General features: G+C 41.7%; 1 protein-coding gene and 1 long non-coding RNA gene across 11 annotated transcripts in view; one reads left to right on the top strand and one right to left on the bottom strand.

Annotated features, from left to right (window-relative positions):
• Nucleotides 1-13,230, bottom strand: part of LRRC8B (leucine rich repeat containing 8 VRAC subunit B) — a 54,927-nt gene that overhangs the window by 10,022 nt on the left and 31,675 nt on the right. For 5 of the 8 annotated variants that reach the window (XR_015254860.1, XR_015254861.1, XR_015254856.1 and 2 more), the window contains 2 exons: nt 7,906-7,998; nt 5,582-5,735 (listed from right to left, as the gene is read on the bottom strand). The gene's annotated coding sequence lies outside the window, so the exon portion shown is untranslated. Of the gene's footprint in view, nt 1-77; nt 161-5,581; nt 5,736-7,905; nt 7,999-13,230 lie in introns of those variants that run through there. The other 3 variants (XR_015254858.1, XR_015254859.1, XR_015254855.1) reach the window with 3 other exon arrangements.
• The window catches only part of LOC112872124 (uncharacterized), a 35,087-nt gene that overhangs the window by 13,603 nt on the left and 8,254 nt on the right, over nt 1-13,230 (top strand). For 2 of the 3 annotated variants that reach the window (XR_015254864.1, XR_015254863.1), the window contains 3 exons: nt 4,345-4,425; nt 6,630-6,780; nt 7,971-8,084. This is a non-coding gene — a long non-coding RNA (uncharacterized LOC112872124). Of the gene's footprint in view, nt 1-4,344; nt 4,426-6,629; nt 6,781-7,970; nt 8,085-12,455; nt 12,697-13,230 lie in introns of those variants that run through there. The other variant, XR_003224653.2, reaches the window with a different exon arrangement.

The following is a 13,230-nucleotide window of genomic DNA, read 5'->3' as shown; positions in this document are numbered from 1 at the left end:
AATCAATAGTAGCATTTGGGATGAAAGAGAAATTAGTTATAGGCAAGACCCAGGGGTCTCTGACACTGTGAACATACCAGAGTTTTTTGGTGACAGGTCTAACAGAGAGGTTTCTTCTTTTTAGAGTAGATTGAGAAATGTGGATAAGAATATCGTTTCTCTAAGAGAAAGAGGAGGGGGGAAACAAACAAATAAGGTAGAAGCAACAGTGAAAAAATGGTATACAGGCCTGGTGGGCTCATCCTGGGAAAGCTGTCTCTTTCGGCTTTCATCTGCTTCAATTCCTGGAATTTTTATTTTTAGGTCATCAGTTGGTATGTATAGGTCTGTTCAGGATTTGGTGTTTTGTTTTGTTTTTTAGATGTGACATGTGAATCTAGGAGCCTATTTCTTGGAATTTTCTGGCACAAGGATTGGTTAAATTGTACTTGTTGGGAGTCTTGCCAATGAGACCGAATGGAGTCTTTTTGGAGATGTCTTTTCTAATAGACGAAATCTACAGGTTGTAAGGTTCGTGATGTTTAATGTTTTCATTCCCCAAGAGCACACTGTGAAAAGGTTGCTCAACTAAAGTGTTGTTATTTTTAATAGAAGCAATTAGGCCCTTACCACGGTGAAGTATATTGTCTGTTGTCAACTGTGGATCAAAGAAACAGAGGCTATGAGTATTGGGTGTCCTGTTACAAGAACAGATTCCTATTGAGCTTATGCAAATACATACCTTGTCATGACAAATAAGAATATTTAACAAGAGTTTTAGAACTCTTTTTCTCTGGGAGAAAAAGATAAATGTTTTAACCTTTGTTGTAAAGACAATGTACCAAATTGTGGTAAGTTACAGATAGCTGAAAGGAGAGGGGAAAGGGGGGATCCTTTAAACCTGGAAAACAAAACATCAAGAAATCAGTTTTTATTAGAGTTTTAGGAATTTTATATACTTTCTACAACATTTATAATATCTATTTATACAAATACAACATAAAGAAGGTTTCGTATTTCTTTTTATTTGACATCGTTTCCCATGTAATTGGGCATATCAAATAATCCTAATTAATGTAATATTTTTCTTTTTATAAGGAGAGGGAACAGATCTTTTGAAAAATTCCAGACCCTCTAGAAATTGTCAGTTACTTTTAGGTCAAAAAGACTTTATTTAGAATGCGATTTGGGGAAGTTTGTCAGAAAGGTTTTGAACATTTGACCAAATAGGATCATAAGATTATTGTAAAGCAATATATATTTTTTAATTTCTTAATGTTTTATTTATTTTTGAGACAGAGAGAAACAGAGCATGAGCAGGGGAGAGGCAGAGAGAGAGGGAGACACAGAATCCAAAGCAGGCTCCAGGCCCTGAGCTGTCATGTCAGCACAGAACCCAGTGCAGGGCGCAAACTTACAAACTGTGAGATCACGACCTGAGCCAAAGTCGGATGCTTAACCGACTGAGCCACCCGGGCACCCCTATTGTAAAGCAATCTTTAAGTATTTTTTTGACCAAAGAGACAATAAAAGATTTCAAAGGCAAATACAAAGGATTGCATAGTTGGAAGCAAAACTTGACTCTCTTAATACCAGAAAACTTGGTTTACTTGAATAATCAAAGATCTGGTGAAGACAAAACATAGAATCTTTGTTCTGTAGATATATTATACGAAAGGTAAAGAAAGGTCTTTGTTCATAATTTTTTATTAAGGGCAGTTATTATTCCCATAATTTAAGGAAATGTTATCCTTTTCACAGAGAGAAAAATTGAATTCTAATGTAGCAGTGTATTTTTGATATTAACATTTTCCCTTTTTAAAATTTAAATAAATCCATTCAAATCTTAGCTTGACTATAAAATTTCCTTTTGAATATTCCTTTCTATAAGCCTTCTACAACTTTTTAGATGTATTTAGGTTTTGTCTTATTGTTTTCCTTTTTTATTTTGAAACAATCATTTTACTTTAGGACACAGTTACTTTCTTTTTTAAATTCTTTTTGGCAGTTTCAACTTTGTTAGTTTAAGTGGTTTTTTGTTTGTTTTTGTTTTGTTTTGAGAGAGTGATCTAGAGTGTGTGTGATGGGAGAGAGGGACAGAGGGAGAGAAAGAGAAAGAGAGAATCCTGATCTTAATCCTAATCTTCCATGCTCAGGTGGAGCCTGAGGTGGGGCTTGATCCCATGACCTGAGCTAAAATTAAGAGTCAGACTTTCAACCGACTGAGCCACCCAGGCGCCCCTCAAGTGGTTTTGTTTTTTTTTTTTTTTTTTATTTCCAAAACTTATAAAGTTTATCTAGAAAAGAAATGATATAAGGCAGTTGTTAACAGAATAATTGCAGATTTACTCTTAGAGGATGGTGTAATTCCTTATGCATTGCGTTAAATGAATATAAATTCCTTCTATACAGTATCATGAAAGTAAACCATACACTTCTAGGGAAATTACAGTGTGAGAGTTATTTGTCAGCAGACTCATCCTGCCTTTGCTCTGCTAGAATGGGAATGATAAAACAGGCAAGGACAATAGGAGCCCCATATCATTGCTGAGGAGGGTTGTTCTGAATTAGGCAGAAGAACGATTAGAAAGGTAGGACAACTGGGGCGCCTGGGTGGCGCAGTCGGTTAAGCGTCCGACTTCAGCCAGGTCACGATCTCGCGGTCCGTGAGTTCGAGCCCCGCGTCAGGCTCTGGGCTGATGGCTCAGAGCCTGGAGCCTGTTTCGGATTCTGTGTCTCCCTCTCTCTCTGCCCCTCCCCCATTCATGCTCTGTCTCTCTCTGTCCCAAAAAAAATAAATAAACGTTGAAAAAAAAATTTAAAAAAAAAGAAAGGTAGGACAACTCCCTAAACTGATGGCAGAGCTGTATTTATAAGGGAAACCGCCACCAGAATTCCCAGCCTTGCAAGTAGTTGTAAGAAATGGGGGAAGTTCATTAATTTTTTTTTTTTAATGTTTTTATTTATTTTTGAGACAGAGAGAGACAGAGCATGAGCAGGAGAGGGGCAGAGAGGGAGACAGAATCTGAAGCAGGCCCTAGGCTCCAAGCTGTAAGCACATAGCCCGACACGGGGCTCAAACTCTCAGGCTGTGAGATCATGACCTGAGCTGAAGTCGGACGCTTAACCCACTGAGTCACCCAGGCGCCCTGGGGGAAGTTCTTTTAAACAGATTGCTGCCTGGCTGAAAATTTGAAAAGACAAGGCAACAAAGTATAAACCCATCAAAGAGTGATTACAGCTTGGTCTTGAGGAGTTACCACTATGTCTATAGGATAGAAAGGGTGGTTGTTTTGATATTGGCCTTTTCAGCTGGCCACATAGACCTTCTGTTGCTCAATTTACCGGGATATTAAGAGCAGTGGCTTTTAAACATGTTGGATCATTTCACAGTAGGAAATATAGTGTATATTAGGTCCCAGTACATACACTTATAACACCATGAAAGTGACTAAAATAAGAGTTTAATAAATGGACACATATTTTCTATTTTCAGTCTACCCCATGCATGCAGTTTTTCATTTTATGAAATTATTCTTTCTCATAATATTTTAAAATTTAAATTAAAAAGCCAAAAGCAGATCAACTCATGTTTAGCATTTGATGTTTATCTTATTTGGAAAGATGATTTAGAAAGCCAACGAATATCCATTATTTAATTTAACTTAATATAAACTTTGATCTTATTTATAATTATTTAAATTACTTGTCTTTAGTCATTATACGTGGATTAGCTATTACACAGCTAATCATCATTTTAAGTTATTTGTTTTTTTCCGCTGTTGACAAATTGTGCATCATAGAGATAAATGAGCTTATTTGATTAGTAAATCCAGGTAAAAAAAAAGTTGTTTATCTCATTATATTTAACACCGATAATTCTGAAGACAGGATTAAACCAATAAACTTGAATTAGCTTTTGTTTATCAAAGGTTATTTTAGATTACATGAACTTGAAAAAAAATTGCATTAGTTTTTTTTATACTTCTGAGAAATTTGAGAATACTTAATTTATAAGCACTTGACTTTTCTCAAGCCAATTAAATAGAGCTCTTTTACAAACTAATTCTGGCAATACCAACCAGAGGTAGAACAATATCACATATCTCTAACATATACATATAAGCAAACAGAGGCAAAGACCTTATGCTTCTTATTTTTTTGTTTTGTTTTGAATTTTAGCCATGTCTCAGGTATGAAACTCAAAAAGAATAGTTGGATCCAAATTATGGTTTTGGCAGATGGACAAAAAACGTTAGGGTTATTGGCATAGATGGCCCAAGTCTTTTACTAAAGACTTTTGTATTATTTGTGTGTTATAAGGATCCTTATAGAACTGTTTTTGAAGCCATTTGTGTCTTTTAGGAGCTTCTGTACATCAATCAAGGAGCACATTCTATTGTCTCTCAGAAGTTTGGATTCCTCTCTTCTAAGGGTCCCTTTAAGGTGAATTTATCTAAGTTAAAGTTTCCCCAGCATGGCTTTCACTTACAAGCATATGAATACGTTGGTAGAAATCAGAATAACCAGGATTATAAATCTGAATGACCAAATTGTTATTATTTATTTTTTTAGCCAACTCTAGAGGGTCTTCAAGGGTATTAGGCAATTCTTTAGTAATAGCTCACAATTTAGCTGTAGTCCAAGGGTGATAAGAAACAGAGGGAGTTCCTGACCCCCCTTCATTAGGTTTTATCTCAAAGGGTGCTTGAATGACTGGAGGATTCAGGGGGGGCTTCAAGCTTGTTGTTATAGGCGAGAAGCTCAGCTAAATTGGGGTATATGGGTGGGGGGTGGGGGAAAGAAGGCAGAGAAGTAGTAGTGACAGAGGTTGGTTCAGGAGCTCCAGAGAGTTTTTCTAGTTTGGATAGCCTCTGAGAAAGGTCAAAGTTGTCTTTGGAGAGCCAGGATTCATTTCTTATAAAGGAAGAGAGTTTTGAATCATTTGATTGGCTACTTGGAGGCCTCCAAATACCAACTGAAATATGCTTCTCATTTATTTTGCTTGGTTTTATACCCCCTTTCCAGTTGTACACGCAAATAAATTAATTTTAGAATTTCAAAGGATCCCCAAAGTGACCACTGTGATTTTATTTTATTTTAAGTTTATATATTTATTTTGAGAGACAGCAGGAACAGGGGAGGGGCAGAAAGAGAGTGAGAAAGAGAATCCGAAGCAGGCTCTGTGCTGTCAGAGCAGAGCCCAAGGAGCCTCTCACTCAGGAACCCAACTGTGAGATCATGATCTGAGATCACGTACAGAGTAGGACGCCTAGCTCACTGAGCCACCCAGGCACCCTGTGAGCGTTGTAATTTTAAATGTAGAGTACTCACCAGATAACTCTGGGTAGGAGAGCGTTAATACCTTGTAGAAGCCTTACCAAACAGAATCCTCACAGGAAAGTGTTAATCCCCTACAAGTACTGGCCAGCATCAGACAGGGATGTGTGACTCCCCTCTGAGAAATTCTACGCAACACAATTGGGTCAGAGAAGTGTTAGTCCTCTGTATGAGCCAGCACCAAAAAGACACCCAAAGAAAGGCTAGAACCTCAACCAACGAGGGAGATTCAGAGCCGGCGGGGGAGGGGGGGGGGACTCACCACAGGCACTCGGGCTGTGGGGAGACAACAGAGCACAGAGGGTTCAAGCAGGTACCTTGCTGGTCCAACATCAGCAGCACAGGAGGTGAGACGCTATTACCTCAGATCCCACTTCTTCAGACACCAGAAATGCCAACCAAGAAAAGAGGCTGAGCTACAATAAAAACAAAAGCATTTATTTGGGGTTCAGAATTACAATTCAGGGGAACACAGATTTGGGAAGCAACCCAAATAGTGCCTCCCTCACCCCCCCCCACCTCCGCCAAAGATTTAAAAGACAAAAAGGAATGCCTGCATATATTGTTTAGAAAAATTTTTGATTGACAAAATAAAAAAAATTTTTTTTGATTGGTGTTGGTGGCATAAAACCAATCTTGGCTGAATATACCTAGTCACTAAGGCTATCACCAAGCAAAGTCTCTTACGTAGGAAGTTGCAGGTGTTCAGGCTAAGTCTTTGGAATATTTGCACTTTGGCCCAGTTCAAAAATTCAGGGTTTTATCAGATGAAAACATGCATATGGCCCATCTCCTTAATGACATTCTGGCTTAATTTAAAAACCCCTTGACATAACTGACCCCATTTCATTTCATCGTTCAGATGATTCATGTGATCTTCTGTGAATATCCAAACTTACACACACACACACACACACACACACACACACACACACACATATGCTTTCAAATACTCAATTAGCACATATATTCAATAGGAGTATATTGTTTTAACTGAGATACTCCAAAGTCATAGCATTTATAAAGACTTGGGGCAGGAGTTTTAATTTAGAAGTTAGAAGTGTTCCCCCAGGACACTCTCTTGCAGGCTCACCATAGCTATTGATGCTATTAGCAATTGCCTTACCAAAGGTCCCAGGGAAATGTCAATTAAGGAGTGAGAAGTGGGTTAGAAGAGAGTTCAGAGAAAGGAAGGGGAAACTGATGACCTATCCGGTGTCAGATATGACTCTAAGAATTTTCAGGGTACTGTTTTATTTAATTTTCCCAACCACCCGGGGAGATGATTATTATTCTTTCCCATTTTGCAGATGAGAAAACTGAGATGTAGAAAGGTCAAGTAACTTGTCCAAAGTAAAACAGCTAGAAAGTCTTGGAGGCAAGATTCAAACTTAAGTCTGGCTGATTTCAAAGTCCCAAGCCCAATGACTTCCACCCTACTGGAAAGACAAAGGCGAGCAGGTACCCAGGAGGGTGGAGAGTGGCTGAACTGCCAGTTGTTTTAAATGCTCTAGGAAGGGGTGGGAGGTGAAATCTGAAACAAACAAGTAAACAAACAAAACCCCACAAAAAATGAACAATTACAACCTCAAAACCAAACCCACTAGCAGAAACCACAGACGACAACCCTTCTCTGTCTCAGCACCTCTTCAGACATGTGGGCTCTTTACCAGGCCACATTTTAAATGTTCACAGGGGTCAGGTCTAAGACAAACACACAGAGATGGTGACATTTTGTTGGAAAGCAGACCTTCTACTTTTATGCCTTAGTCCATCCCCAGAATCCTCACTTTTGTGGCTAAGTGGAAGTCAGTTGTAATCACTTGAGCATACAACTAAGATTTCTGTAAATCAAAATTCTTGAGAAAACAAAACAAAACAAAACAAAACTAGATATGTTCTTCGGTTCTGGTAGTGTTATTGTCACAATCAGTTTGGGCTGCTTTAACAGAATACCATAGACTGAGTGGCTTAAACAATACACATTTCTCACAGTTCAAGAGGCTGGCAGCCCAAATCAAGGTATCACCAATTTGGTTCTTGGTGAGGGCTCTCTTGCTGGCTTATAGACAGCCAACTTCTTGCCATCACAAGACACGCAGAGAGAGCACTCTGGACTCTTCCTCTCATTCTGTTTCAAGTTTTTATTTATTTAAGTAATCTCTACATCCAACGTAGGACTTGAACTCACAACCCCGACATCAAGGGTCACAGACTCCTCCAACTGAGTCAGTCAGGCACCCCTCTTCCTCTTCCTATAAGGACACTGATCCCATCATGGGGGCTCCACCCTCATGACCTCACCTAATGACCTTGCAGTTCCCCACCTCCTAATACCATCACAATGGAGGTTAGAGTTTCCACATTTGCACTGGGGGGGGGGGGGGGGCACAAACATTCAGTTCATAATACTACCAATAACAAATAAGTCCATACACACAGAGTTCAGCAGCTGGCCAAGTACATGCACATAAATCACTTCATTTGCACCTCATGATTGTTACAGGTGAGTTACCTAGTCTCCCTGTTTTACAGATGAGGAAGCTGAGTTGAGAAAGATTCAGTGATTTCCCCAAGGTCACACACCTAGTAAGTGGCAGCAGTGGAGTGCAAATTCAGGGCTTCTCATTTCAAATCCCGTGTTCTTTCAGCTGCAGCAGGAACCCGGCCATTCTGCCCCTGGTATGAACAACAGTGGTAACAAAGCAGAAACAAGAACTGATGTTTATTTCGAGCCAGTCTCTTTGAAAACATTATCTCCTAGGGTAGGTATTATTACTTTCTCTATTTTACATCCCTGAAAAAACTTACAATTGTCAGGTTTAAGCCACTTTTCCAGATCATACAGCTACTATGTGGCAGAACAAGTATTTGAACTGGGTCTGGCTGAATCTAGAGATTATGTTCTTAAAGCTTCTGCTCTTTGAAATGCTCTCTGGAAAAACTCTTTCCCATATTGCAGATGAGAAATGCTCTTTGGAAAATGCTCTTTGGTATGTAAGATGAAAATCTTCTGTCAGACATACTTATTGAGATCTCAGTAGAAATGGATTTCTTGCCCTTTTAGAAGCACTAGCATCCTACAATGTACTCTATTGAAAGCCCTATTTTCTAGGCACTGCAGATGGAGGACAGATGTTTCTTTATGCTCTGAAAGGTCCACTCTATGTAGCTGACCATAATGAGATTGTATCTTGTTCTGCATGTTTCCGAAAAATGGCATTGGACAGATTATTCCAAATGAAAGCCCAATCAAAGGAGTTACTGCATAGATTTGAGGAAAATAACAGGATGTTATTCAGTGGTGTGGGTGGGAACTTTTCATGTCAGAGGTCATTCTGAAGCACACACACATTTTGAGGTGTGTTCTACCCTCAGATTCAGCCTGAAGTCCAAGCACTACACATATGTCTGGTTGAGATTGATGTGTGTGTGTGTGGCGGGGGAGGGTCACAGGTTTGGGGACTGCTACTGGACTTGATTTCAGTATGATACAGAATTACAGGTAGAATGAAGTCCCTAAGGCCGTGGAGAGGGAGTGGAAACTTGGACTTAGGTATGACTATTCAGATAAAGATACTCTCTGTCAGTTACGTTGTTGCCTGGGTATATTTTAAAGGCCTATTTGGGAAGAATAGTTAGACCCCTAAGATAATATTTCACAGGCTTGTTGTATTATGGGATCATGATTGCAGCCCACAAGAAGGTTTTTAGGGCCAATACACCAATGTGCTTGCATTTTGGCCAAGCTGATTTCCAGGCGAGAAAGTCCATTGAATTCTATGGAGAATCATAGCAGACTGAAATTGGCCTTAGGATCACCTAGCTCAATGTCTTTCATTTTATTGAGGAGGAAACCAAAGTGGACCCGGAGAGGGTTAGTTACATTCTGGAGTCTAACTTAACACAGCTGAGAGAGCATTCCCCAAAGCCCTGATGGACAAAAGTTCAAGGTAGTGGTTGCAGATTTGATTGTGCTTTTGCATAGCATCTAAGAGCACAAACTCTGTGAAGTCAGATGTGCTGAAGCCGATTCCTTTGCTTACTAGCTCTGTGTGCTTTGGTAAGACATCTAACTTCCTTGAGCCTTAGTTTTCCTATCTGTAGAATGGGCACAAGATGTTCATGCTTTAATTTCACCATACCTATTATACCTTCAGGTAATGTACCCACAGTTCTACTCCCTCCTGCTATTTCTTTGCCCTCAAGCCTTTAATGATTCCTCTTCATTTTCATGGTCTGTCCACAAAGGTTCCCCCTTGTAGTTTCTGGCACATACACTTGCTGCTAGGCATTCTGGCTGACCCAGTGGCCCCATGACATAGTCTGCCAATGTCTGGCTTTCTGCCTTTTACTCATTCTCCCTCTGCAACATGCCGGGCACTCTTCTGGTGAAAGGGCATAAAAAAATGAGCAAGATGTGGTTTTGGTCATCAGTTTAGTGAGGAGGAAATCTATAAATAAGCTTCACTACATAGTTATTAAGAATAAAAGCACCTAACTCCAACTTTGGAGAAGGAAGGTGGTGAGGGAAGGTGTTGGAGACAAAATGATACTTCATCTTAGTCTTAAAGCATGAATGGAGGTTTGACCAATACACAGATAGATGATAGGTAGAGAGATGATAGATAATATTCCATATTTCTATGGAAGGAAGGAACTTCCGATTCAAAGAACAGCATGGACAAAGACATGGAAGTTTAGAAAGGCCTGGCAAAGAGGACTGCCATGCAGTTCCATATGGTGGGCTTGCTGGAATGCATGTGGGAAGTCCAGCACTGCCCAGAGGATTTGGATGCTGGCCAAAAAGCCACAAAAAAACATTGGGGTCAGGTCACATCACTGCTTTGTTAAGTCCCAAAGGGCCCCAAAGGGCAAGAACATTAACATTTGCACTGAGTCATATGCAAATGACAGTGTTTGCTGTACTGAGGCTGGGGGCACCTTCTATGCTGCGTGAGAGTGAAAAGTCAACACGGTTACATTTCTGTGACTGCCATTCTGGCCATGTGGCATTGGATTTCATTTTTTCAAGATTCTTCTATTTAGTTACAAGAGATAGGCCTTTTCCTTTAAATCACACTGCCTGGCTATGGGAGGGCAGGTAAGGATGTGACTGTGGTACGAAGGAGACTGCCCTGCTCTCGGCAGCGCCCTGAGTGGTGATGGGTAAGTCTTGTTACCAATGGACAACCCTGCATGCCATCCTTTGCACTGTGACTTGGCTACCTGATTGCCTCCAGGGAGATGTAGGTGCTGCCCAAGGGCCTGGCCTGTTTTTTCAGCCATCTCTGGTTTCTGGCCAGAAAAAAGAGGGAGGAAATAAAGGGCCCCAGTGCTCCTGGTGGGCCTCATTCTCCTTTTTCTGGACCAGCATCCTTTTCTCATTTGGAAGAGAGCATCGCCTTCACATGGCAGCCAGTTGGATGGGAAGATACTTATGGAAAATCTCAAAGCTGGGAGCTGAGACTTCCAGTGGATATGGATGCTGTCCACACCAGTTTTACAATCTAGTCAGGCACACGGACATTAAACAAATAGTAGTTACCAAAGTGACGGATACTTCAAAGTAGAGTGCCAGTTGCCATGAGAACGCACGACAGGGGAACCTGAACGGGGACCTGGTCAGGGAGGTACTACACTGAGGAAGTGACCATTTACCCCAAGAACTGGATGAACAGGAGTTAACTAGGCAAAGGGAGAAAGGAAGAAACTTCTAGGCAAAGAGAAATACATATGCGAGACTGAGGTGGGAAAGGGCAAGTTTTAAAAGATTTTCTACCACATTTGGAGGAAAAGTCATTAGAGCTAACCAGTAGTGAGCACCACCAGGGTCAGACAAGATGCTAAGCATTTTATACAACCTCATGGAATCCTCCTAAAACCGTATTGCCACGAGGGTGGGGCCCTGTTTGTCTCATCCCCGTCATCTGACTGTATCCTCAATACCTAAGGCAGCAGCTGGTTAGAAGCAAACACTTAATATCTGTAGGATAGAGTGTAAATTTTATAGAAGAGGAAACTGAGGCTAAGAGAGATAAGGCTATTCAAGTGTTACTGGTAGAGATGAGACTCCAATCCCACCTGAAGGGCGGAGCTGAGTGCCTTCCCAGCGGCTGGCACACAGTCTGGCTCTGCGTAGGGCAAAGATCTTGCTTTCTCTTCTTCTAGACACAAGAGAGCCCGAGTGTAGGGCTGGGCACCAGGGCACAGAGGAGGTGCACAGCACACAGCTCCAGGGCAGCTCACCATGTGTCAGGTGAGCCTGAAGGGCAGACAGTCTGCCATGGCAGCTGGCACCCAGTTGGATTTGTACCCTAAGTGCAGGGAGAAGCGGACATGTCTCAGTCCACCTAAGACTGGGGTGTGTGTCTCTCCCACTGGAAGCCTGTTTGCCGTTCAGACACTTAGACCCAGAGCCCCAAGCAACAGAAACCTGAGAACTGAAAACTTGGAGGCATCCATCAGCCCCAAGTCAAACTCTGGGCTCAATGTCAGCGGTGATGGATCAGCTTCAGATTGCAAGCTTTGGTGTTAAAGCCCAAGGGGGTCAAGAACCTCACGGGTCACCTTTTTACCTGCACAACCTCAGGACATTTCTCATTATTGGGATCTGTAACCTGAGCACGATGAAGGCCCTCTTGGGAATGTCCCATCTGCCCTGACCTAGATAGTTCCTCTTCATCATACACCCAGCTCTCCTGATGTGGAGGCATGGCAGAACAGCCCTGGAAAATAATCCCATCCTCCTCCACTTGCTATTATGCTTTAGGTTCTTTGGTGAGAAAAAGTCATAAAACTGAGTCATTTCAAAGGCTCAAAAATAAATGTATGATGTGCTCGAACTCTTAAGAAAATGACTTAACATCAGCCCACTCACTGAGCATTTTATGTAGATGAGAATATTAGAATTGCAGGTGCCCTAGAGAACACCTCAGTTCACCCTCCCATTAGGCTCAGTTAGGCCAGGCCCTTGAGCATGCTGACATATGCAGATCATGCTGGAAATGACATGGCAAGGGTAGATGCTGAATTCCAGAAGTCACAAGGACCCCATACTCTTTCCCCTGAGGAGCTGGCCTCTAGCATCCTGAGCACCACTAAATTCCCTGAGTCACGGCTCCCACTGCAAGAGATGCATGTTAATTTCCTGCAGGCCTTCTAGTCACGGGCTTAGCCCGGGCCTTTGCTGCTTATCCAAGGCAGCACCCAAGCCATCTGGCTCATTTCCAGCCTTGCAAAAAAATTCTCTATGGGCACTCTTTTCTAAGCTGGAGGAATTAGACTCACCACCAGAAGAAAAAGGGAAGAGGGCCAATTTCTTTCATCTTCTAGAAGAATAGAAAAACAACGAATGCGATTGCACAAAGTTATTTGGTAAGTCATGTTCCCTTCCTCAGCAGAGCTCCGTGGTGGATGGGGCACAGGCAGCATCCAAGAGCTGCAGTCCCACTGTGTGTATGGAGACAGCTGATCAGCGTGACTCACAGTGGGCCTGGCGTGCCACTTGCCTTAAAAGGCAGGCATTTTGAAGAAGCAAATGCCAAGGAAATCTGTGCTTCAAGGAGTGGGTTCTTCGCTTGGGTTCAGGCTTTTTCCATGCTTAGCAGCGCATTCAGCCAAAAGGCAAAGCTGGGGAGGGACACACCATCAGCTTGGGGTGAGGAACACAGCTTTTTATCTGGATCATGGCACGAATTCAGTAAGGGCAGCAGAACCCGCTCCTCCAAATGTCTAAATCAGCAGAATGAATTTAGAACGAATTTAGCCTGAACTGTGATTTGTAGTCTTTTTGCAAGTCTAAAATGCCTGCCAGCATTTCCCTATCATAAATCAGGACTCTCAGGGAGCTAAACTGCAGTTCTGTAGTAAAACCCAAACTCGTTTCGAGCCTCATCTGTACCTCGAAAC

This window comes from Puma concolor, chromosome C1, assembly GCF_028749965.1.
Source record: "Puma concolor isolate L17-30 chromosome C1, mPumCon1.1.hap2, whole genome shotgun sequence".
In the NCBI taxonomy this organism is placed as follows: Eukaryota; Metazoa; Chordata; class Mammalia; order Carnivora; family Felidae; genus Puma; species Puma concolor.
This window is presented reverse-complemented; position numbering and strand designations above follow the sequence as displayed.